This window comes from Castor canadensis, chromosome 12, assembly GCF_047511655.1.
Source record: "Castor canadensis chromosome 12, mCasCan1.hap1v2, whole genome shotgun sequence".
Taxonomy (NCBI): Eukaryota; Metazoa; Chordata; class Mammalia; order Rodentia; family Castoridae; genus Castor; species Castor canadensis.
The window spans coordinates 63,672,464-63,699,356 of NC_133397.1; the positions used below are offsets into that span (position 1 = coordinate 63,672,464).

A 26,893-nucleotide genomic window follows, 5' to 3' on the forward strand; every position below is an offset into this window, starting at 1 on the left:
ACACGGACAAAATAGGTATAACATTTTCAGGCATTCCTTTCTAAAGAAAGAATTAATTCACCAGGCATACCTTCTGTTCTTAGGTTACATTACTTATCCAAGGAGATTGCAACTCACTTAACATCTAAAAAGAGAAAGTATAATGGAAAGAATGCATGCATATATATTTTTTGAGGTTTAAAGGTGTTATTTTTACAAATCGTAGCTGGTGAACACCAAAGCCTTCATCTGTATAGACCAACTCCAACTTTGCCCTGGGGCACTACCGTGAGAAAAGCTGCTCCCAGGAACCTGCAAAGTCCAAAGTCCAGGATGGAAAGGGCCTAGACTGAAGGCCTCAGCCAGAGCAGCGGGGCAGCCACTGTGCATGACTCAATGATGCAGCTCACTTCCAGCTTGCTTTTGGGAACTCAGCAAATGAAGTTCATCTCAAAATTGGTGTCCCAAGTCTGAATCCAGCACTGGAAGCACAAGTTCTCAAATAATAATAACCTTTCCCACTTTGCAGTCAAGTTCTTGTGTGTATAGCCTTCTTTAATACAAAATTTGTAGAGGTCTGTATTTATGGCTTTCTGTTTGTGAAAGAATAGGTTTTCTGGTGGTGGATCCTGAAGATGGCCCAAAGAGATTCCACTTCCCTTCATGAAGTTCTGTTTCAGCTTGTCTCATCATTTTTTTTTGTGGTACAGGGGTTTGAACTCAGGGCCTACACCTTGAGCCACTCCACCAGCCCTTTTTTTGTGAAGAATTTTTTTTTTTGAGATAGGATTTTGTGAACTATTTGTCCAGGTTGGCTTACCATGATCCTCCTGATCTCTGCCTCCTGAGTAGGTAGGATTATAGTAGACATGACCACCAGTGACTGGCTCATCTTTTTATCTAATTCATCCAGTGTTAGCCCAATCAACTCCCAACCATCTGGTGGAGCTTCCCAGCTTCTTTTGATTTTATGTATTTTACCCCCACAAGGTAATTTACAAAGATCTTGGAATCTCTTTCCTAGGAGTATAATAGAAAAATCTCTTGTCTTGGCAGATACATACTTCAATTCTTGTTCAGCTTTACTAAGTATTCTGTGACCCTGGCAAGGTTCTTAGTCTCATCTGAAGCCTAGATCCCTAGGGTTTTTGCTTCTCTAGTCTGCATATACATTCTTGAATGATGTGATTCTAGTCATTTTCAGCTTCCTTTCCTAATTCTGTCCCAGTTCCTAAATCTGACTTACTTTTTCATATTTTTTCTAATTTCTCTGTTACCCTATCCTGCCTCATGGTCCCCCCCAAATGACTTTGGTTCCTTTTCATCTTAAAAGGAGTTTCAGAAGGTCATATTCTATGGCTACTTCAAGCTGTGAATGGGCATTGACCCTGCTTAATAGGAGAGACCAAAAACCATTCCCTACTTTATTCAAGAGGTAACACAGAGAATGATGGAGGAGGTGAATTCAGTTATGATATATTTATTGTAAGAACTTTTGTAAATGTCACAATGTACCCCCAGCACAACAATAATATATATAAAAAAGAGGTGACACAGGAAATTCAGTTGGCAGGAAATTCATTTGGTAAGTTGTTAAGATTAGGATCAGGAAGAGAAAACATCTGGAATATTTTGGTGATTAGTTACTGAAAGAAAAAAATTAAATCAATAAAAATATTCTTTTAAAAGTAACACAAGGGAGGGGGCAGGGGTAAGAGGGGAGAAATGACCCAAACATTGTATGCATATATGAATAAAAGAAAAAATGGAAAAAAAAAAGTAACACAAGAGCTGACAGAGTAGCTCAAGTGGTACAGGACCTGCCTAGCAAGTATGAGGCCGAGTTCAAACCCTAGTACCACCAAAATAATTAAAATAAAAAATAAAATTAACACAATATGTAAGTGTAAGATTTTAAAAGAAAAATCATATGCCAGGCACCGGTGGCTCATGCCTGTAATCCTAGCTACTCAGGAGGCAGAGATCAGGGGGATCACAGTTTGAAGCTAGCCCCAGGCAAATAATTCTGCAAGACCCTATCTCAAAAATATCTAACACAAGAAAGGGCTGGTGGGGTGGCTCAAGGTGTAGGCTCTGAGTTCAAACCTCAGTATCACAAAAAAAAAAAAAAAGAAAACGGGACTACCAAGCCACCGACCCAGGTGGGATTTTGATACATTTCCCATCCTAGTCTCAAACTCCTGACTCAAAAGATCCACATGCCTGAATGTAGAGATGGGCCTTCAGGAACCAGCCACATTTCCAGGCACAATGTGTATATTTCAGAATTTGTGAGGATGCATGTCATGGGTTTCTTGTGAGAAAACCACTGGATTCTTGAGGAAATCATTTCCGGTGTGTTGCTGCAGATTGCTCCAGAATCTTATCAGTGTGCCTTCAGAAAACATCTTCCTTCATTAACTTAGGGAAAGCCCAGCATTTTCCCAGGAAATTGAGGAGATTCCAAGATGGCGACTAGAGAGAGGAAGCAGAAAGCATGCTCTTTAAAGTAAAATTTTGGAGAGATGCTGGAAATACACCTTACAGGAAAAACCACTGAGAAGAGACAAAACTTTGACTCCTCCACACCCCCAGCCTGCACATAGCATCCCCACTCCACGTTAAATGGAGAAACCAGGAGGGTTCCTGCGCCGCCAGACACCAGCGTCCAGGCCGCTTGGGAAGACATGGACCACAAGGTGAGCTAAGTGGCACACATTACTCCCACAGACAACCCTGGGCCTGATCAGCATAGCCCCCTGGACAGACTGACCCCCACCCAGGGACAAAAGAGGAACTGAATAATAAGCAACAACAACAAAAAAGACACATAGTAAAGAGGGCGGAGCGCCCTGAGCACTGAAGAGGGGTCAAGGGCAATGCCCCATGGAACTGTAAATAAACAAGCCAGCTGGAGACAGCAGGAGCAGCGGCACATGCCCAGCAACCAGGAACAGGAAAGCTTGTAAAAGCAGCAGTGGGAGGGAAATGGGGGATGACCCATTTCCCATGTGAGCTGTAAATAAACATGCTGGCCTGAGAAAATGGGTGCAGTGTCACCTACCCCATGTGCTTGGAAAGGGGAAAGCTTGTAGCAGTGGCATCCTGCCCAGGAAAACTTTGAGTAAACAAAGCCTGTGGGGCCAGGTGAGTGCTAAGCTCACTCCTGAGGTCTGCATAAATAAAGCCTCCAGCAACAGCTGGCTGACAGCAGTAGGCAGGCAAGCCACAGCCTCAGATAGCCATTCACAGAACTGTCTCCAGACTCTTTTTTTTTTCCTTTTTTCTTCCTTTGATGAGACAACAACCAAACTACACCTGCATGCTGAAAAACTTACTGAAACTGTATTGCATTTGAACTTGGGACACTTTGTGGTGTTTTTTGTTGTTGTTGTTATTGTTTTTTGTTACCCTTTGAGGAGACAATGAAACACCATCTCCAGGATTGGAGGCTGAGGGATGAACACCAAAATTATTATGACTGAAACTTTATTGCATTTGAACTTGGAGATTTTTAAAATTTTTTAAATAAATTTTTATTTTATGTATTTATTTATTTATTTTTAATGTTCAATCCTCTCTCTGTCTCTCTAATGCCTGTTCAGCTTACTGTTGATTAGTACACTATCTCTCCCTGTTTATATCTTTGAAACTTTTTTGTTGTTTGTTTATTTTGTTTTTTTTCTATTTGCTTATTTGTTTTTCCCTTTTTCTTTAACTTCTTTGTTTTCCATCTCCTCTCACCCTTCCATTCTAAATATCAACATTGTTATTATTACAAGCTAGAAAATATGTAATTGCACACAGTACAGGGACAATAACAACACCAAGGGCAATGACAGGAAGAGAGAAAAAACAGGGAAAACAGTTTCCCCACAGCAAAAAATTAGTACAGGAACCAGAGGGGAATGAAGAAATCAGATACTCAGATCCAGACCCCAGCAAAATGAAGATAAACTATGCCAAAGAACCCAATGAAGCCCACAAGAACAATCTAAAAGAAGAAATCCTACAAGTACTCAATCAGAATTTTATAGAGATGATACTGGATATGGTCAAACAAAATGTACAAGAGACACTCAAGAAATTCCAAGACAACAAAAATAGAGAATATGAAAAAGCACAAGAAGAAATAAAGGAAACCATAGAAGCACTGTAGAAACACCAAAGTGAAACAGAGAACATGATTAATAAAGAGATACATGAACTCAGGACGAAAATAGATAACATTAAAGAGGAAACCAGCCAGGATATGGAAAACCTCAGAAAAAAGAACAAAACAGAATTGCAAAACAAAATGGAAGGCCAATCCAGCAGAACAGAATAAACAGAAGACGGAATCTCAGAACTCGAAGATGAAATGGTAATTAAAGGAAAAACCGAAGAACTATTAGTTAAACAACTCAAGACTTGTGAAAAGAAAATGCAACAACTCACCGACTCCATCAAAAGACCAAACTTGAGAATCATGGGCATTGAAGAAGGAGAAGAGGTGCAAGCAAAGTTAATGCGTAATATATTCAACAAAATAATAACAGAAAATTTCCCAAATCTAGAGAAATCTATTTCCATACAGATGCAAGAGGCCACCAGAACACCAAACAGACCAGACCAAAATAGAACTACATCACAGCATATCATCATTAAACAACAAGTACAGAAACTAGGGAAAGAATATTGAAGGCTGTAAGAGAGAAAAAACAAATAACATACAAAGGTAAACCCATCAAAATCACAGCAGACTTCTCAACAGAAACATTAGGGCAAGAAGAGCTTGGGGTGAGATCTTCTGAGCAATGAATGAAAATAACTTCAACCCTAGAATACTCTACCCAGCAAAACTATCATTCAAAATAGATGGAGCAATAAAAGTCTTCCATGATAAGCAGAAACTAAAACAGTATGTGAGCACAAAGCCAGCACTACAAAAGATTATTCAAGGGATTCTGCACACAGAAAGTGAAACCCAACATAACCATGAAAGTGCAGGCAGCATCAAACTAAAGGAAAAGAAAAAGCAAGAAAGTAGAGAGTAACCTCAATTTAGGTACACACAATCAAATCTTCAAACAACAAAGACAACTAAATGACAGGAATCACCACATACTTATCAGTACTAATACTTAATGTTAATACACTTAATTCTTCCATCAAAAGGCACCATTTGATGAACTGGATTAAAAAGGAAGACCAACAATTTTTTGCTTACAGGAGACTCATCTCACTGACAGAAATAAGCATAGGCTTAGGATGAAAGGCTGGAAGAAAATTTACCAAGCCAATGGCCCCCAAAAACAGGCAGGAGTAGCAATACTTATCTCTGAAAAGTAGACTTCAAACCTACATTGATCAAACGAGATAAAGAAGGACATTCCATACTAATAAAAGGGGAAATAGACCAAAAGGAAATAACAGTTTTCAATCTATATGCACCAAATGTCAACACACCCAATTTCATCAAACATACCCTGAAAGACCTAAAAGCATATATTAACTCCAACACAGTGGTCGTGGGAGACTTTAACACCCCATTATCATCAATAGGTCATCCAAACAAAAAATCAATAAAAAAATCCTAGATCTAAAATATACCATAGATCAAATGGACCTAGTTAATGTCTACAGAACATTTCATCTAACTTCTACACAATATACATTCTTCTCAGCAGCCCATGGAGCCTTCTCCAAAATTGATCATATCCTAGGCACAAAGAAAGCCTCAGAAAATATAAGAAAATAGAAATTATATCATGCATTCTATCTGATCACAATGCAATAAAAGTAGAACTCAACAACAAAAATAAAGACAAAAAACATGCAAACAGCTGGAAACTGAATAACTCATTGCTTCATGATCAATGGGTCATTGATGAAATAAAAGAGGAAATTAAAAAGTTCCTGGAAGTCAATGAAAATGAAAACACAACCTACCAGAACCTACGGGACACACCAAAGGCAGTCCTGAGAGGAAAGTTTATAGCCATGAGAGCATATATTAAAAAGACTGAAAGATCCCAAATCAATGACCTAATGATACATCTCAAACTCCTAGAAAAACAAGAACAAGCAAATCCCAAAACAAATATAAGGAGAGAAGTAATAAAAATAAGAGCTGAAATCAATGAAATAGGAACCACAAAAAACATACAAAGAATTAATGAAACAAAAAGTTGGTTCTTTGAAAAAATAAACAAGATCGACAGATCCCTGGCAAACCTGACTAAAATGAGGAGAGAAAAAACCCTAATTAGTAGAATCAGGAATGCAAAAGGGGAGATAACAACAAACACCATAGATGTCCAGGAAATCATCAGAGACTACTTTGAGAACCTATATTCAAATAAATTTGAAAATCGTAAAGAAATGGACAGATTTCTAAATACATATGATCATCCAAAACTGAACCGAATCTATAACACAAAATGAAATTGAAGCAGCAATCAAGAGTCTCCCCAAAAAGAAAAGTCTAGGACTTGATGGATTCTCTGCTGAATTCTATCAGACCTTTAAAGAAGAAGTGACACCAACACTTCTTAAACTGTTGCACAAAATAGAAAGGGAAGGAAAACTGCCTAACTCATTTTATGAAGCCAGTATTACACTTATCCCAAAACCAGGCAAAGACACCTCCAAAAAGGAGAACTATAGGCCAATCTTCTTAATGAGCATTGATGCAAAAATCCTCAACAAAATAATGGCAAACTGAATTCAACAACACATAAAAAAGATCATACACCATGACCAAGTAGGCTTCATCCCAGGGATGCAGGGGTGGTTTAACATATGAAAATCAATAAGTGTAATAAACCACATTAACAGAAACAAAGACAAAAACCACATGATCATCTCAATAGATGCAGAAAAAACCTTTGATAAGATCCAACACCATTTCAGATAAAAGCTCTAAAAAAACTAGGAATAGAAGGAAAGTACCTCAACATTATAGAAACTATATATGACAAACCTACAAGCCAGCATTATACTTAATGGAGAAAAACTGAAACCATTCTCTCTAAAATCAGGAACCAGACAAGGATGCCCACTATCTCCACTCCTATTCAACATAGTACTGGAATTCCTAGCCAGAGCAATTAGGCAAGAAGAAGGAATAAAAGGAATACAAATAGGTAAAGAAACTGTCAAAATATCCCTATTTGCAGACGACATGATCCTATACCTTAAAGACCCAAAAAACTCTACTCAAAAGCTCCTAGACACCACCAATAGCTATAGCAAGGCAGCAGGATATAAAATCAACATAGAAAAATCACTAGCATTTCTATACACTAATAATGAACAAACTGAGAAAGAATATATGAAAACAATTCCATTTACAATAGCCTCAAAAAAATCATATGCCTATGTGTTAATGTAACAAAGGATGTGAATGATCTCTACAAGGAAAACTATAAACTTCTGAAGAAAGCGATTGAGGAAGACTATAGAAAGTGGAGAGATCTCCCGTGTTCATGGATTGATAGAATCAACATAGTAAAAATATCTATACTCCCAAAAGTAATCTACATGTTTAATGCAATTCCCATCAAAATTCCAATGACATTCATTAAAGAGATTGAAAAATCTACCATTAAATTTATATGGAAACCCAAGAGGCCACGAATAGCCAAGGCAATACTCAGTGAAGAACAACGCTGGTGGTTTCACAATACCCAACTTCAAACTATATTACAAAGCAATAACAATAAAAACAACATGGTACTGGCACAAAAACAGACATGAAAACCAGTGGAACAGAATAGAGGACCCAGATATGAAGCCACACAACTATAACCAATGTGTCTTTGAAAGGAGCTAAAAATATATGATGGAGAAATAGCAGCCTCTTTAACAAAAACTTCTGGGAAAACTGGTCAGCAGTCTGCAAAAAACTGAAACTAGATCCATGTATATCACCCTATACCAATATTAACTCAAAATGGATCAAGGATCTTAATATCAGACCACAAACCCTAAAATTGGTACAGGAAAGAGTAGGAAATACTTTGGAGTTAATAGGCAAGAATTTTCTCAGTTGAACCCCAGCAACTAAAGAGACAGCATAGATAAATGGGACCTCATAAAACTAAAAAGCTTTGGCTCAACAAAAGAAATGGTCTCTAAACACCCACAGAGTGGGAGAAAATACACATCAGCTACACATCAGACAAAGGACTGATAACCAGAATGTATAGGGAACTTAAAAAAATTCACCCAAAATTAATGAACCAATAATGAAATGGGCAAGTGAACTAAATAGAACTTTCTCAAAAGAAGGAATTCAAATGGCCAAAAAACACATGAAAAAATGCTCACCATCTCTAGCAATAAAGGAAATGCAAATTAAAACCACACTAAGATTCCACCTCACCCCTGTTAGAATAGCCATCATTAGCAACACCAGTAACAACAGGTGTTGGGGAAGATGCAGGGAAAAAGGAACCCTCTTACACTGCTGGTGAGAATGTAAACTAGTACAACCACTCTGGATAAAAATTTGGAGGCTACTTAAAAAGCTAAACATTGACCTACCATATGATCCAGGAATACCACTCTTGGGGATATACTCAAAAGATTGTGACACAGGTTACTCCAGAGGCACCTGCACACCCATGTTTATTGCAGCACTATTCACAATAGCCAAGTTATGGAAATAGCCAAGATGCCCCACCACTGACGAATGGATTAAGAAAATGTGGTATCTATACACAATGGAATTTTATGCAGCCATGAAGAAGAACGAAATGTTATCATTCGCTGGTAAATGGATGGAATTGGAGAACATCATTCTGAGTGAGGTTAGCCTGGCTCAAAAAACCAAAAATCGTATGTTCTCCCTCATATGTGGACATTAGATCAAGGGCAAACACAACAAGGGGATTGGACTATGAGCACATGATAAAAGCGAGAGCACACAAGGGAGGGGTGAGGATAGGTAAGACACCTAAAAAACTAGATCGCATTTGTTGCCCTCAATGCAGAGAAACTAAAGCAGATACTTTAAAGCAACTGAGGCCGATATGAGAAGAGGACCAGAAACTAGAGAAAAGGTTAGTTCAAGAAGAATTAACTTAGAAGGTAACACACATGCACAGGAAATTAGTGTGAGTCAACTCCCTGTATAGCTATCTCTACCTCAACTAGTAAAAACCCTTGGTCCTTCCTATTATTGCTTATACTCTCTCTTCAATAAAATTACAGATAAGGGCAAAATAGTTTCTGCTGGGTAGCGAGGTGTAAGGGGGGATAAGGGAGGGAGCAGGGGGGTGGGGGAGGGCAAGGGAGGGGACAGGGGGAAGAGGGGAGTAATGACCCAAACATTGTATGCACATATGAATAAAAAAATTTTTTAAATAAATAAATAAATACTAGGAAATCCCATTCACTATCTCAAAACCAAGCAAGATTCCCTGTGTTTCAATTTGTGATCACTTGCTGAATATAAGGATGCAATCACTGTTTTTGGTCTTGATGACTACCAATTTTGGTAGAATTTCCTGTATTTAAAAGTGCTACCTTTCACTTATTAATATCAAATAAAGAATATTTAAGATTTCTAACCAAAAAAAAAATCATAAAAACTTTAAGGGAATGTAAAGTCCATAGACTCTAACTCACTTATGACACTTGACTGCCACAGAAACATTTTAGCAGGTTGATTGCTGTTATGATGGTAAGCTGAAGGAAGCAGCTCCTGGCAATAGAACATATGCCTTTCCAGAACCCTAGGCCTCTAAACTAGTCAGAGCTGTCTTCTAGTTTGTCATCAGCCAATGATTTAGGATATATTTTTGAGAAGATCTTCTACCTGCATACAGCATTTCTTGTTGGTGACTTTATATATTCCACCCCAGCACACAAGTCGGAAATCTAGTGTGTGCAAGTTTTCAGTGGAGAAACCTCGAAGTTCTGAGACGTCTTGCAGTAGTAATTGTAAGGCTTTGGCTGTCAGGTTTGCCAGTCTTTGAAAGATGCCTGTAATGGCCTTTCGATTTTTCATAACTAGGAAGGTGATTATTCCTTCTCCCTTGGCCCAAAGTAAGGAATCCATTTTCTCCCTCTAATTTGACCCATTTGTTGTCTACTCTAGATGGTAATAGTTAGATCTCAGATATTCTCTGTGGGAAATTCTGCTGTTGAATTCTGAGTGTCTCCTAGAGGGAGTAAGTTGTCACTTTACGTCCTCCAGTGAGTCACAGTAATAATATTCTTCAGTCTTTGATGAATCTAGCTGCTTCTGTTTTTCCTGTATGGATGCAAAGGAAGTAGGATTTGTTGTTGACATGTGAGTCAAAGAAGCATGTCCTTGGATGCAACAGAACCTAATTATTTGGAAAAAATAAGTCACAGGCCTAGGAATTTTATCCAACTTTTGAATCTAAATGTCTAATGCCACACTCTGCCTATTTAAATCTGGAATTTCTGAGTCTAGGGCAGATAGCAGTAAATCTTTAAGTTTTAAAAGTTTTCTTGTTGCTTCCCAGCTTACTCCAGGTCTTTGTTTTGCCTCATAAAGAGGTTTAGCTATTAAACCAAAGTCAGGAATCCATATCCTATAGAACCCAACCATACCTGGAAAAGTTCTGAGTTGTTTCTGTGTTCAAGGTGCCCTAGTTTTTAAAAGGCCTCTTTTCACTCAGGGGCAAGAGTTCATTCCCCTTGAGTCAGAATATAGTCTAGAAACTTTATCTTTTGCTGGGAGATCTGTGGTTTTTGTAGACCTGGTATGCTATAGACCCCAAGAAATTAAGGACTTCAATTGTGTTATCGACAGGATCCAATTTTTGTAGGACTACAGATAAGGAGATCATCTCTACACTGGAGTAAGTCTCCACAGTCTAAAGTTCAGAACCTTTATCCCCTTGCTAAGGTGTTTCCAGCTTTTGTCCTATTTTCCTAGGGCAATAAACTTAAAATCTGATACACTGTGTGCTGTAAGGGAGCAAAAAAAGTTTTGTTTGTTGCCTCTGTTATCTCCAGCATGTTATCCCTTGTGAAAACTGTACCCAGGTTACAGACAATGATTGAAGCATTGTGATGGGATAAATTCAATTATTAATAGTAGTAGGAGAGCAAAATGTAAAAGTCTGCCTCCAATGGAGAGGGTGGGGGCAGGGAGGAGAAATGACCCAAGCCTTGTATGCACATATGAATAATAATAAAAAAAATATTTCCCAAGTGACTAGTCTAAATAAAGACCAACAAAAGGCTGGCTGGGAATAAACTAGTATGTGAGAAGTTGTCATGGCTGAATTATGTGAGTAAAAAGAATCTGTTGTTTAAGACTAAATAGAAGCACCATCATAAAACAGAACATAAAGAGAGGAAAGGGAAAGGGGAGAGAAATGACCCAAACGTTGTATGCACATGTGAATAAAAGAAAAAAACAGAATATAAGAGGTAGTCAAAGTCAGAAAATATGAATTCTCCTTCTACCAGAGTGTCAGTTAACCATGCGTAAGAGCCTTTTCTCCATAGCTTTACTTACTTTTGTAAGCTTTACTTTACTTACTTTTGGAAGAACTTAAGATCCTTCTGTTTCAGCCTCCCAAGTGTTAGAATCACAGGCAGGCGCCATCAGGCCCAACATGACTCCATTGTAATTTTGACAGCATCTACCCTCTGTGGTTGAACAATTCTGTCTGAAGACATCATTGATTAACCACCTTGTGGCTCAGCTTTAATTATCCTTCATTGCTCAGACGAAATTTGTCATGCTTGGTCTGATTTGATCCCATGTTGGAGGAGAAGTGACAGGAGTCCATACCAATAAAACCCTTTTGACCAAATTCAAGCCACTAAGGGGTTTAGAAGGAGCAACTATTAGGCTGAGCTTACCTGGAGTCCATCCTTAAGTTTAATTCTGTGTGTTCTGTAGATCCTAGCACCTTAAAATACTGTTCTGATTGTTTTGTTATAAGTTGTGCTTCTGCATGTCAACAGACATCAAAGTTTTACAAGAAGTTATAAAACAAAACCAACAAGCACAAAATTTTAAATACTAATTTGTTTGGAAAAATTGGTACTTGCTAGAGACATTTCCCATGTGTTTGATTGTAAATGCATTAGAGAAGGATCAAAACTGAGGATGAGACTGGGCACAGCAGCTTTCATCTGTAATCCCAGCTGCTCAAGAGGCAGAGATTGGGAAGGTCATGGTTCAAGGCCAGCCTGGGCAAAAAGTTAGCAAGACACTATCTCAACACAGAAGTCAGGCAGGGGTACACACATTTCTTATATCAGATATGCAGCTATGCAGCAACTGTAGATAGGAGGATCAGGGTCTGAGGCCAATTCCAGGCAAAAGCATGAGACACTATCCAAAAATAATTAAAGCAAAAGAAAAATTGGGGTATGGCTCAAGTGGTAGAGTGCCTACCCAGCAAAGTGCAAGGCCCTGATTTCAAAAACTAGTTCAGAAAAAAACCCACTGTGAGCACTATGGATGACAAAAGACTTAAACAATTGTCATTCAAATTTTGAAAAATGTTTAGAAATTGACAAAACAGTCTAATTATTTGCATTTCATACAGAATTTCAGGATAAGTATAGTTGACAGCAGTATGTCAGCACCATCAAGCTCTCCTTATTATTCCCTCAACAATGTATTTTAATTTTTAGTGTGAAGAATGACTCAGGTACATAGATAGATAGACAAACAGACAGATAGATAGATAGGTAGAGACAGGCATACCTATGTATCTTTTAAATTATAAGTTTCTTTTATGCATAAATCCCCATTTAATTTTGTCTTTTAAGAATAAACTATTTTAAATAAGGAGCAGTGTACTTTTTTATATTGATGTACTTTCTAGGTTACAAATGACAATCCTTTTGATTATTTGAGCAGCACTTCTTGGAGTGCACAGTATTTGGCATGCCTAATTATCTTTGCTTGAAGGTGATGTCATGACATAATTAGGAGCACATGAACACAAGCCTACAAAAGGCTAGTACCGCAAACTATCTTAGTTTGGAGGATAACAACTTTGTAAAGTGTTTTTCTAAGCTTTGAGTTCTAGGTGGACTGTATACTTGGAGAACATAAATACATTTAATTTAACATACAAAGGAGCCAGCAACATTTAGCATCATACCTACAAGGAAAGTTCTTTATATTATCAACTTAGCTTTGACATTTGAAGCAAAATTTAGAATCTTTGTTTTGGCAAAGCCAGCCAGGAGTTTAAAGGTAAAATGCTATATGTATTTATTTGTTTTCTTCTAACCCTACCCTCCTTGTCCTCTGACCCTGTGCCCCTTCTGCACCAGGGCTTGGACTTGCTCTGAAGCACTGGGGGATGCACCATGTTAACCCATGGTACCCCTCCCCCAACCTGTGGGTTTCTCACAGCACGTCAGCATCTCTCCCAGAGCATCTACTGGGAGATGCTGGGATGCACTGCATTAGCCCAGTCCCATGTGGCACAAAGTGTGCATGGCCTATATACCTCATAAGCCACTACTGTGGCCATGTCCTGGTAGACCCACAACCAGGGAGGGTGGAACTACAGGGATGGCAGTGCCACAGGGTACAAGTTTGCCACCTGGCCAAGGTGGAGAGGGTGGTCAGGACTGCCCGTGACATGGTAGACGCTGTCTCTTTCCTGCAGCTGCCATACATCTGCACCTTCCTCTTTACCCCTCTCCTTCCTTCTCCCTCCTCTCTGCTCCCTTTCTAACCCCTGGGCCCAGGCAGCCCCCAGGAGGCATTCTAGTCATGGCAGGCCTCAGTCATGGTGGCCATCTCCCCAGCTACTTGGGCTGGATTCCTCTATGGGCTGCCAGGTGGGGTCCTGGAGGGCAAGTGGGAGGTCACGAAACTGCCTTCAGAGGTGCTGTTGGAAAATGGCAGCTTGTTTCATACAGATGTCTGCTGGGGGCCTTTAAGGCAAACCAGGTCTAGAGGACTTGAAATCGAGACTTCCAGGATATAAGAGAGATGCCTTGAGGATCTTGGAATTTAACTTGCTCTCTACCAAAAAGCAACTTTCCTCCTTCCTTCTCTCTCTCTCTCTCTACCAGCCAGCATAGGAAAGCCCTCATGCAGGGGTGGAGAGACTGACCCTTGGGAGAGCGGTTCTTTCTTAAGGGGTAAAATTCCTCTTCATTCTCTCTCTTTCTCTTCACAGGCCAACATAGGGGAGACGCTTTGATCCTGCTAACCAAAAATGAGAAGACTAGCTCTCTACACAGCCCATTTAAGATTGTTTTCTATTCTCTGCATCCTGCCTAAATTAGTCTTTTGCCAGATGCAAAAACCCTAAGGTATTTTTCTGGTCACACTGAGGAAACTAAGTTTAAAACTAAGTAAAAATTCTTTTAAGTGGTTCTAATACTGCTAGTGCCTTATATCTATATGTTATGAAATCATTTTACAGGGTTAAAAATGTATACATGTAAACAGTTATAGTACTTTTATCCAAGGTACATTCTATCTAATGAGGTATTTGGCATTTCTGCTCTTTATGACAAATGCTAAAAGTTCTGCTGTTTAGGCCTGACATCTGTTTTATATATGTGATATGCAATTAAACATTAAAACAGGGGCTCTTTGAAATCACTGACACTGGCTTTTCCTAACCATTGGAAAATTTAGGGTTTTTAATTGTCAGTACTTCATTAACACTAACTTGTTACTTTATCTAGCCAAAGTTTGAGGTTTAAACTGTGATGCTGCTACTGGCTTCTTTGTATATTAGATGTCTTGGTCATCTTCAAGTTTATAAGCTTTCTAAAATAGAGTTACAAAAAGACACTGTATCAAACTGGTGTTTTAACTTCTTTCACAAGCTTGTGCATATGTTCCCAATTATAATAAGAGAGGTTTAGTAGTTCTGTAATATTATATTAATTGCTATACTATTAACCATTGTTACTTTAAGTTTTGTCATTACAGTTCTAATCCTACTGGGATGTTTACAAATAAGCCCATGGAAAGTGACAAGTGCTTATCCATCAGCCAGGACAGGCATTCTTAAGTATTGGGATCATTTTGCATTTTCCTTGAAAAAATTTATAACTGTTGTCTGCTGACACTTGATAGCAATTTAAGGTGTCAGTACATTCCCTATGGGACAGTTAGATTTAATTAAGCCCAGCCTAAGAGCCATTTTAAAATAAATCTCTTTATTGCTTAATTTGGCCAAAAAGGTTGCATTGGCACTGACTTCTGATCTGTTTAATGTGTTATTCCCCCTCCTCCATGGATAAAATCTGACATTATGGAAGAAGCTCTGACTTTCCAGGAGAAGTTACTCCGGTTTCGAGGGACAAAACTGCCAAATTGACAAAATCTTCTTCTCTGTTTCTTCAGAGAAACAGTTTAAGAGGATGCGACCCCCAAGCAGTCTGGGTCCCCCAACTTCTTAGAGGGACAAGTGGCAATCAGCCACCTGAGACGGTTCAAAAGGACTCACAAATGAGGGGACTGCTCCAGATCCAGATGGAGTCAATTATGCCAGATCTGTAAAAGGAACCAAAGCCAAGAGATTTTTAAAAGGGGCTCTTATGCATATACTTTAATATTGAAGCCTTTCGAGCTTCTGACTACAGGCAAACTCTTCTTTGGCCAAGGCCTTCTGTTTAAGCAAAGGGAACATAACTTTCAATGGTATCTAACTTCTGCTTAGGGACACTGTGAATCTACTTTCTGTACAGAGCTGACTCTTATTGATATTTACCCTCTAATTGGAATGGCATCTGCCCCCCGAAACACCTGGTCCCTAATGTAGATATTACCCCAAACAATCAGTCCTTAACTGCCCACTACAGTGGCAGTCCAACTAGAAGGCAATCTAAAGGTTAGGTACAGGTATAAACACCTACAGGCAAAGTAACCATAAGACTCTCTGTCACTTTTCAAAATGAAGATTTAGATTCTTTATCCTTCCTGCTACACCTGGCAGACCCTCTTATGATGTTCCTATCAACATTCATATTCAGGCCATGCATTCTAAAACAGATTTATCTCTTTTAGGATAAAAGCCTTCAGGACCCAAATCATGAGGCAACAGACAAATGAGATTCCTATAAACAATCTTGATCATGCTGGACAACAGATATAGCTGATTAAGTTCTCAGGGATAGCAATAGGAGGGGGGACAATATTTCCAATAGGTAGAGTCTACAGTCCCTGGTCAGCTTGAAACAGAAACTGAATATGGACCACCTCCCTTCAGGAATCCCTCCCCCCAATTTTTTTTTTTAGGACTATTGTCTCTCCGGAGGGAAGTTGAAGCAGGCTAGAATTAGGGAAAGTTTGGGACTGAGACTCCTCCCTGACACGCCTTAACTAGTATAAGTTATAAAGAACAGGAACTTCTTCCCCATGGGTGGGGCAACTGGGAATTATCATAGGTGTAAGTCTGCCAAGCAACTCCCCTTGGCTCAAAAATCAAGGGAGCCAGGTAATGACATGCCTTCACCTGGCTCGGGAACCACACTTCCTCTCCCCAGTCATTCATTATTGGATGGGAATCACCTGGTTCTGTCCTTCCCACAGGTCAGCATAGGTATTAAAATCACCCGAAGAACAGAAATATGCTCTCAGCTTCTGGCTTATACTTGGGTCCCACAATGCTCCCCTTTGTAACTCCCTTTCCTAATTTTTAATAAACTCCATTTACACCCATATGTCCTGCCATGTATTCTTCCATGTGGGACAAAGAATTTGGAAGTCTTATCACAGAGTGCACTGACGCCATTAACATTTGGCTGGTAGGGTAATAGGTGTACAACACTGACATAAAGCAAAGTTTAGATTTCTTACAAGTTTGGGTGACAGCATTAGTGATCCCACATAGACTTATTTCCTGATGTGCAAGTTCATCTGATATATACAATACTGCTCCATTAGTCAAGGAAAATAAGTGTAGGTTGGATTGCCCAAAATAGCAGGGTTTTTTCCCATCTGAATAGTACTGATAACAAACAGAAATGCCAAGTTTCATTGACTGTTTTTATATTTTGAAGGTCCAGAAACAATACATACTATATAAAATAGAGTACTTGCTGATCACTTTGCATGAATTAAACCCACATACCTTAAACATTTGTATAACATTCAATAAAGTTATACAAAGTTCAGATACACATCTCTACACATTTTTAATCACAGACATGTAGGGTATTAAATGTATTACAATCACCTAAAATAATAGTTGTTTGTTTAAACACAGTTATAAAGTAGTCATTTAAAAGATTTTGACATAAACAGATACTTAAATGAATCTTGGCTTTGTTAAGACTGAGTTTTCTAAATAGTCAAATGGCTATCAAAATTAGCAGAAAACACAGGAATTTTTTTCAGTACAGGGGATTGAATTCAGAGCCTTGAACTTGCCAGGCAAATGCCCTACCATTTGAGTCTTGCCCCTAGTCCAAAAGGAATTATCTTGATAAAACAAAGTATCTTTACAGTCTCCTGTAAAGTGTTACCAGGAGCAGAACAACATCTAAAAACAGCATTGTTATCCCAGTGCCACTGGGTCACACCTTTAATCCTAGCTTCTTAGGAGGCAGATATCAGGAGGATCACAGTTAGAAGCCAGCCCCAGGCAAACAGTTTGTGAGACCCTATCTTGAAAAAAACCATCACAAAGAAGGCCTGGTAGAGTGATGTAGGCCCTGGGTTCAAACCCCAGTACCAAAAAAAAAAATAGGAAAAGACCATGAGAGGTTCAGAATTACCAAACTGTAGAGCTATAAAAACTCCAATTTCAAAATGGAGACTAAAAGGATGATACAAAGACTCAATGAAACAAAGAGCTGGTTCTTTGACACAACAAGATTGATAAACCCTTAGCCAAACTAACTAAAGAAAGGAGGGAAAAAACACATATTAAAATTAGAGGTGCAAAGGGGATATCACAATGAGTACTGAAACCAGAGTTTTGGACCCTAAGCTCAAACTCCTGGGTTCCCATATGTCAAGTTCAGCCACTCACCCACATATATCAAATAAAGAGACATGATGAAGGGCAGAGAAAGGAGATTTATTACGTGGCCTGGGACATGCAATGGGAAGAAGCAGAGTAAGTGCTCAGCCCATCTTCAGCCATCTTCAGGATACAGATATAAACTTTAGCTTTAAATAGAAAAGGTATGCATAGTTAAATAGTCTCAATCCTAGCCACTTGGGAAGCAGAGATGAGGAGGACCTCAGTTCAAAGCCAACCTGGCAAATAATTTGCTAAACCCTATCTGGAAAATACCTAACACAGAAGGGCCGAGGGAGTGGCTCAAGTGGTAGAGTGCCTGCTTAGCAAGTATGAGGCCCTGAGTTCAAAACCCCAGTACTAAGAAAATAAAAGTCCATAAACAGTTATGGCCTGGTTGGTCTTTATTTCAGTCCATGTTGTTATCCAGAGTCACTGTGCCTGGCAGGTAGTCCATCCTGAGGAAGCTCTACTGTTAGAGGTAGTTTCCATATCTTGTCATAAGGATGTTATCAGTAAAGATGTTATCTGTTCTGTCCTCCCTGGAGTCCAAGACAATTGCAAAGTGACTGCAAAGAGAATCGTTTAGACAAAGACAGATCAAAATGAAGGAGAGATGCCAAGCTTTTCTCCTGCTCTTAATTAATTGTGGGAGAAAGGAGTCAGTGCTTTTCAGTAAAACCAGTTTAAGCGCCTCTTATAATACCAATAAAATTCAGAGGACTATAAGAGAATATTTGAAAACTTACATTCAAATAAACTGGAAAAATCAAGAAGAAATGTATAGATATCTAAATGCACATGACCAACCAAAAATGAATGAAAGGGATATAAACCATTTAAACAGATCTATAACAAAGAAATTGAAGCAGTAACAAAGAGTCTCCCAACAAAGAAAAGCCTAAGACCAGATGGATTCACTGCTGAATTCTGTAAAACATTAAAGAAGAATTAACACCAACATTCCTCAAACTATTCCATGAATTAGAACGGAAAGGAATATTACCATGCTCATTCTATGAAGCCAATATTACCCTGATACCAAAACCACACAAGGACACAACCAAAAAGAAAGTGATAAGCCAATTTCACTGATAAACATAGATGCAAAAATCCTCAATAAAACATTTTCAAATCAAATTCAGCAACACATTTATTTATTTTTATTTTTTTTCCTTGTACTGAGCATACATTGTGACATTTACCAAAGTTCTTATAATATATCATAGTTGAATTCACCCCCTCCATTCCTGGAACAGTTTCAACAGGCCTCATTTTTCCATTTGCATACATGAGTACATTGTATTTCCACCTTATTCACTCTCCTACACCCTTTCCTTATATCTTCCCCCTTCCCACGGGTGCCAACCCCCAGACAGGACCTGTTTTACCTTCCTCTTCTCCGCTTTTGTCAACAACACACTATGTTGACAAACATATAATACACTATGATCGAGTTGGTTTCAGTCTTGAGATGCAACATATACAAATTAATAAATTAATATATCTCATAAACAGAATCAAAGACAAAAACCACATGATTACCTCAGTAGATGCAGAAAAAGCCTTTGACAAAATTCTACGTCCTTTCATGATAAAAGCTCTGAAAAAACTAGGGCTGGACAGAACATACCTCAAGATAATAAAGGCTACATATGACAAACTTAAAGCTAACATCATACTAAATGGGAAAAAACTGAAGCCATTTCCTCGAAAGTCAGGAGGAAGACAAGGTATCTACTCTCCCAGCTTTTATTTAATATATTTTTAAATTCCTAGCCAGAGCAATAAGACAAAACAAAGAAATAAAAAGGATACAAATATGAAAAGAAGTCAAATTATCCCTATTTGCAGATATTAGCTTGTATTTAAAAGACCCTAAAGATTCCACACAAAAAAACTCTAGATCTGATAAGCACTTTCAGCAAAGTAGCAGGACACAAAGTCAACACAGAAAAATCAGTAGCTTTTCCATTTGCCAACAATGAGCAGACTGAGAAGGAAATTAGGAAAACAATCCCATCACAATAATCTTTAAAAATACTTAGAATAAACTAAGGAGGTGAAATATCTGTGTAATAAAAACCATAAAACAGTGACAAAAGAATTTGAAGAAGACAGCAGAAGATGGAAAGACCTCTCATGTTTATGGATTGTCAGAATTAATATTATAAAAATAGCCTGTAGTACCAACAGCAATGTAAAGATGCAATGTAATCTCTCATCAAAATCCTAATATCATTCTTCTCAGAAAAAGAAAAATTAGCCCTAATATTGATATGGGAGCATAAAAGACCATGAATGGCTAAAACAATTCCTAGTAAAAAAAAAAAAAAAGCAATGCTGGAGGTATCATACCAGACTTCAAATTAATGACAAAAGCAGCATGGTACTACAATACAAACAGAAATATAGATCAATGGAATAAAGTAGGAGACTCTGAAATAAATGCACACACCTATGATCACCTGATCTCTAACAAAGGTGCCAGAGACATCTGCTGAAGAAAAGACAGACTCTTCAAAAAAATGGTGCTGGAAAACTGGATACACACATGTAGAAGGTTGAAATTAGATCCCTGTCTCAGCCTGTACAAAAATCACTGCAAAATACATCAAAGACCTTAATGTAAGACCGGAAACTTTCAAACTACTACAGGAAAAACACTTGAATATATAGCTAGAGGCAACAATTTTCTAAATGGGACTCCAATAGCTCAGGAAATAATTGACAAATTGGATTACATCAAATTAAAAAGCTTCTGTCCAGAAAAGGGAATAATTACCAGGGAAAAGAGACAGCCTACAGAAAGGGAGAAGATCTTTGACAGCTACTCATTGGACAGAAGTTAATATTCAAAATAAATATAAAGCTCAAAACTTAAACACAAAAAGCACAAATAACTGAATCAATAAATATGCAAATGAATTGAACAGAGAATTCTGAAAAGAAGTAAAAATGGCCAATAAATACATGAAGAAATGCTCAACATCTTTGGCCATAAAGAAATGCAAAACAAATCAACACTGAGATTCCACCTCTCCCCAGTCAGAATGGCTGTCACCAAGAAATGAAACAATAGCAAATGGTGATGAGGATGCAGACAAAAAGGAACCCTTATACACTACCGGTCGGAATGTCAATTAGTGCATCCATTATGGAAATCAGTATGGAGGTTCTTCAAAAACCAAAGATAGAAATACCATATGATCCTGCTATACCACTCCTGGCATTTCCCCAAAGGAATATAGATTAGCATACAACAGAGATGCCTACGCACGCATGTTTAAAATATTCACAATAGCCAAGTTATGAAATCAGCCTGGATGCCCTCCAACCAATGAATGAATAAAGAAAATGTGGTGTATGTATACACTGGAATATTATTATTCAGCCATAAAGAAGGATGAGATTATGCTGTTTTCGGAAAATGGATAAAGCTAGACATAATAATGTTAAATGAAATAAGCCAGACTCAGAAAGAGAACTATAACATGTTTTCTCTCATATGTGGAATTTTGACCTAAAAAAACAAACCAAAACAAAAGTAAGGACATAAATGTAAAAGGGGAACCGTTTAGGAAGCAACCAGTGGGAAGAGGAAAGGAGAGGATGAAGGGGTGAATATTTTTGAAGTACATTGTATACATGTATAGAAATAAAATATTAAAACTGCTTTTAAAAAGGGGGAAGGAAAGGTAAGAAAGAGTAATAGAGGGAGTGAATATGACCAAAGTGCGTTATACACATGTGTGGAAACATCACAAAAAACCTATTGTACAATTACAAAAGAATTCTCTCCAGGGGCAACAAGATAGACTTAGGGCTTTTCATTCTTATGCGAATCACAACAGACCTCCTTAAACCTCCCGGTTTCTTTACATCTTACATCTCTTCCCTGCTAATTGCCAACATAAAGCTACAGAATGTAAATTTCTCTGTCAGAAAAATGGCAAAAGCCCAAATTAGTTCAGATGAATCCAAAATGACTGGGAAGAGCCTCTAGCCCAAAATTCCTTGTCAGACAAATGGCAAAGTCCAAATTAGTTTAAATGAACTCAGATGGCTTGGCAAAAGGCAGGTGATGTCAGCCTAAAGGAAAAGAAAGGGAGGGACACCAAAATAAGTGCAATTTTGGCACCTGCATGGAACCCTTATTTTTCTTATTTCTCGCTTCCAGGGTCACCCACTGTGAGTGATTTATGCCTAAAAGGCTTATTTTTTTTTCTTAGATTACTAAAGTTGTAATTGGAATCTTAGGCCAGAAGCCCAACACTGGAGGTGGGATGGGGAGGGGGAAGTTTCTAATATTCATATTTACCCATGCATTATTGAAAATGGGGATTAACTTTTTATTAATATTCCTCCTTAAAATCCCAATTCTTTAATATATCCTGAGGGAAAGTTGGTAGGAATGTTAGCACCTCCCATTTTGTTTAGTCTCTTTCTGTGCCTGTGGAAGTCAGGGAGGAGGAAGGAAAGAAAGAAAAAAAAATAAGCATCATATTCGAATTCTCTGGGGATCCCCTGGACTCCCATTCAGGGGTCCCCTGGAACTCTCCTTCACCTGAGGAGTCACCTGATCACTATACCTCCATAAGGAGGGACATCTGCCTCCTTCAGAATGCAATCAATAAGTCACCTCATTCCATCCTCTAGGGGGCATCCCTCTGTCCTAGGATGGCAATCCAGCCTCATTCCTGAGACCACTTGGAACTCTGTCATCTAGGAGTCCAGCAGTTAGGCAATTAGCTATGATCCAGAAAGAGCAAGGTCTTCACTTATAATAACAGCCCTCTTTGGATACCAAAACCGAGATTTTTAAGACTTAATCCCTAAAGGGTGTTTCTTTTCTTTTTTTTGATTTTAGATTTATCTTTAATAATAGTTTAACTTGGGTTACAACAACTTTTTAAAATTATTAACCACACTTTTTTTCTTTTTTGGCAATACTGTGCTTTGAATTTAGGGTCTCACACTTACTAGGCAAGTGCCCTCCCATTTGAGCCATGCCCCCAGCCCTTTTTTGCTTTACTTATTTTTCAGGTAGGGTCTCACTAGCTTTGTCCAGGGTGCCCTGGACTGTGATGCTCCTACCTATGCCTCTTGCATAGATGGGATGACAGGTGTGTACAACCATGTCCAGCTTTTTGTGGAGATGAGATCTCAGTAACTTTTTTTGACCGAGATCCTCCAGATCTCTGCCTCCTGAGTAACTGGGATTACAGGCATGAACCACTGCACCCAGTCTAGCCAAGCCTTTAAAAGTTAACTTTCATATCTTCTTCCAGATAAAGGATAGGAGATGGGTAAGTCTGTTCCTTACAATAGTAAGCAAGGAAGTAGGATTGCAACTCATGATAAACCCTTTTGTTTCATTATTATTATTGATATTAAACAAAATCATAAAAGACCAAATGCCTCAATCAAACAATTGTGACCCTGAAATAGGGACCATTTGCCTATATTTTATTCAAAACCATGGTATATAATACCAATGACCTGATTCTAGGCACGAAGGACAATTTTCCATCAGCTTTCAAATACAAATGATAATATGAAAGTGGGGACAGAGAGGCTACTCAGCTTTCAGCTATATGCCAATGAGAGTGCCAATTGCAAATTCTGTAATACTTCATGTTTTCAATCTTGGCCATATCTGAATTCCAGAAAGCTAAGAAAACTGGTTGGTGCCATGTTTCCCTTCGAGGAAAGGTGGGAGGAGGACTTTTCCATCCCCTTTCTTACTCATCTGTTCTCACCTGACCCCCACCCCAGAGGGCCAGTCCAGGAGATGAGGCGAAGCAGGTTGCAGAGTGACAGGTAGTGGATTAGTAAAAGTGGTGGAGAAATTAAGCAAGAAATTAGAAGAGAAAATTTTTGGCAGAAGACTAAAAGGTGAATTTAGAAAAAATATATGGTCAGAAACAGTAGCTCATGCTTGTAATCCTAGCTACTCAGAAAGCAGAGATGGGGAAGGTTGCCATTCAAGGCCAGCCTAGGCAAAAAGTTTGTGAGATCACACCTCAATTAATAAAAGCTGGGCTTGGTGGCACATGTCTGTCATCCCAGCTACACAGGAGCATAAATAGGAAGATTGTGATTCAGGCCAGCTCAGGCATGAGAGCTAGACCATATTTGAAAAACAATGAATGCAAAAAGAGCTGGGGGCATGACTCGAGTGATAGAGCACCTGCCTAAAAAGTGCAAAGCCTTGAGTTCCAACTCCAGTACTGCAAAAAAAAAAAAAAAAAAGGAAATACATGAGTCTTGACCAAATGAGCACAATTGATGATGGAGCATCAGTGCCACCTTCTGGTCATATCCTGGATGACTCACTAAAGCTTCTGTCACCCAGGAAACGAAAGGGGTAAGGAGAACCCCAAAGAAAGAGTTGAATACCATTCAACTCCCCAATTGTCACATGATCCAAAGGCTCTTGAAATCCATAATGAAAAATTTCACAGTGTTTCCACAAAAAAAGGCACATGGTAGAAAGCCAATGGGGGTTTATTTAGCAAAGTTGGACAAAGCAGGTTGAAATAGAAGTGGAGAAAGGAGCACACCTGGACATGCAGGAGGTGGGAGCCAATAGGCTCAAAATGGCAGGTGTATTTATACCTTCTAGACCAAACTGGGGAATCAGGTTTAAATTTTTCCTAGATAAGTAGTCACCTTACCTAGTAACCTTCAAACATTTTGTTAAGTTCCTGTTTTGATGTTATGACCTAAACATGAGATGATGGGTGTAACATTTTTTGGGTATTCCTTTCTGGTTAAAGAATTAATTTACCAGGAATACTTTCTATTTTTGGGTTACATTACTCATTACTGGGGAATGCAACTCACTTAATATCTAAAAGAAGTATAATGAAAAGAATGTATGTACATAATTTTTTCAATATTGATCCAATCTCTTGCTACTCTAGAGAATTTCAATTTTAGTTCCTGATTCTCTCCCAGCTCCTGAGTGTGGCCTATTTTGCCTAATTTCTCTGTACCTTACTCTATTTAACTTGCCTCAATGACAAGCAGAAAAACTGGTAGCCTGACAAAGAGTCTAGGACTCTTTTTTCAGCAGCAGGATAATGGCAAAGAAAAGTGAAAAGTAAGACAGAACTTTCCCTGTTAAAATGAATGGGGATGGGGTTGGCCATAGATGGATGCGAGCACTTGCCTAGGGTTTGGTCCCCGGCCCTGCAATGAGAGTGTGTGTGTAGGGTGTGCAGGACATTCTGTCTGCTTTTTAGTAGGGCATTGCTTTTAGAATACTTGTCATTGTCAAAGCTTCCTCTGTACCATGGGGAGGTGTGCAAACTTTACCAGCTAATAAGCCTGTTGCCAGCTGTGGACTCAGATGGTCTTCTATAAGGACCTGGGCACAGTCTTTGAGGTGGAAACATCTGACAAAGTGGTCCTGTACCTCCCACACTTTGGGGAACTGGGGAGCCTAACATGGGCTCTTGAGAGGCAAATCTACCAACTGTCAGAAGATGGATCCCCTTTGCTTTGCCTAAGGCTCTTGACAAATAGAGATAGGCATGTGCTCCACTGAGTGCAATTTGACTCTGGTGCTGGTGAGGACTGATTATTATTATAGTGTAGATGGAGTATTCACTGGCTGTGTTACAGGATGACATTTCCTTGTCTTTCCTACCTCCTGGCAGATTGTGTTCTTGTGTTAGTACTTGTTCAACAATGAAAGTGTTCTTTTCTTCCTAACCCTGCAGAGAAGCCTTCTGGATTGGAAGGATATTTTACTTTTAATTCTATTTCTCCAAGGCTACAGGACTTTGGGGGCTCCCCCAGAAGGGAGCAAGGTTAGAACAAACACTCCCCCATTCTGTGCCCTTCTGAAATCCAGTTCAGCCACAGCAGAAGCTCTTAGATGATTCAGGGACCCCATAATGCCTGGAAAGAGGAATTCTGAGCATTTTCACTTCTGTTAGCCCGGGGTAAGTGTCAGTTCCCATTGCTCAAGGCCACTCTGCCCCTTCTGCACCAGAGCAGTTCTGGGCGGACTACTTGGGTTTGTGTACCAGAAAGGGATCTTGGGCATTTAGGCCACCCAGAGAGCAACCCAGCCCTGGGGACTGCACCTCCAGAGGGCACTGTTGCTTTGCAGACAATCTGTGGGACTGCCTGAGGACATGGAGTCCCCTGAGTGGTGGTGGTGGGGTAAAAGTGAATGTGAATGTGGAGGAAGAAGATGGAGCCCTCTCTTAGTTACCAGGGGGGATGGGGATGCAATAATACTAATGCTGGGATCCCAGGAAGCCTTGGGCTTATGGCTACTGCCCTGTCTCCAATACTTGTGACTGATACCTTGGTATCAAGTTTCTGACTTCACACTTACACAGGCGTTCACAGTAAAGCCCAGTTCTGGAACAAGACAAAGGCACTGGCCAGGCTGAGGACTAATGCAATGTTGAGGCCTCACTGGGGAACACCACAAGAGAGTGCCCTGTGGAGCAGTGTGCAGGTTTACCTGCCAACCTATCCGCACTGCATGTTACTCGATTTCCTTCTTCCTCTATTTAGCTGGGCAGGTGTTTCCAGGGACACACCTGGGGTCCCCTCAAAGAAGAAAGGCCTGAGCTCAGCCAAAGCTGTTTGTGTGACCACTTGTAATTGGAATTATCAGTGGGCCCCCTGGACAGGAGCTGCTCCTGCCTCTGGGCTCCCAGGCCTGGCTGGCCTAAACTTGGACACACTTGTTTCTCAACCCCTGACCTCTTTACTAGGGAGGTCCCCCTACACTGCCTCAACTCTTAGACCCACATAACACAGCATCTCAGCTTCTCCTCACTCAGTGTCCAGACAGCAGATGGGAGCCCCTGTTGAGGCCAGTGTCCTTCTTCAGCCAGCCCTGGCTGCTCAGCTCCTGTGTGACTGCAAGTCAGGGCCAAGGCTTCTTGGGCCATGGCAGGTGTGGGCCCACTATGGAGGGAAGACCATTCTCCCCAGAGGCTGCTCAC

General features: G+C 39.4%; 1 pseudogene; it reads right to left on the reverse strand.

Annotated features, from left to right (window-relative positions):
• Positions 1-323: 323 nt before the first annotated feature.
• Positions 324-26,839, reverse strand: LOC141414726 (protein BUD31 homolog; annotated as a pseudogene).
• Between the last annotated feature and the right edge of the window lie 54 nt (positions 26,840-26,893).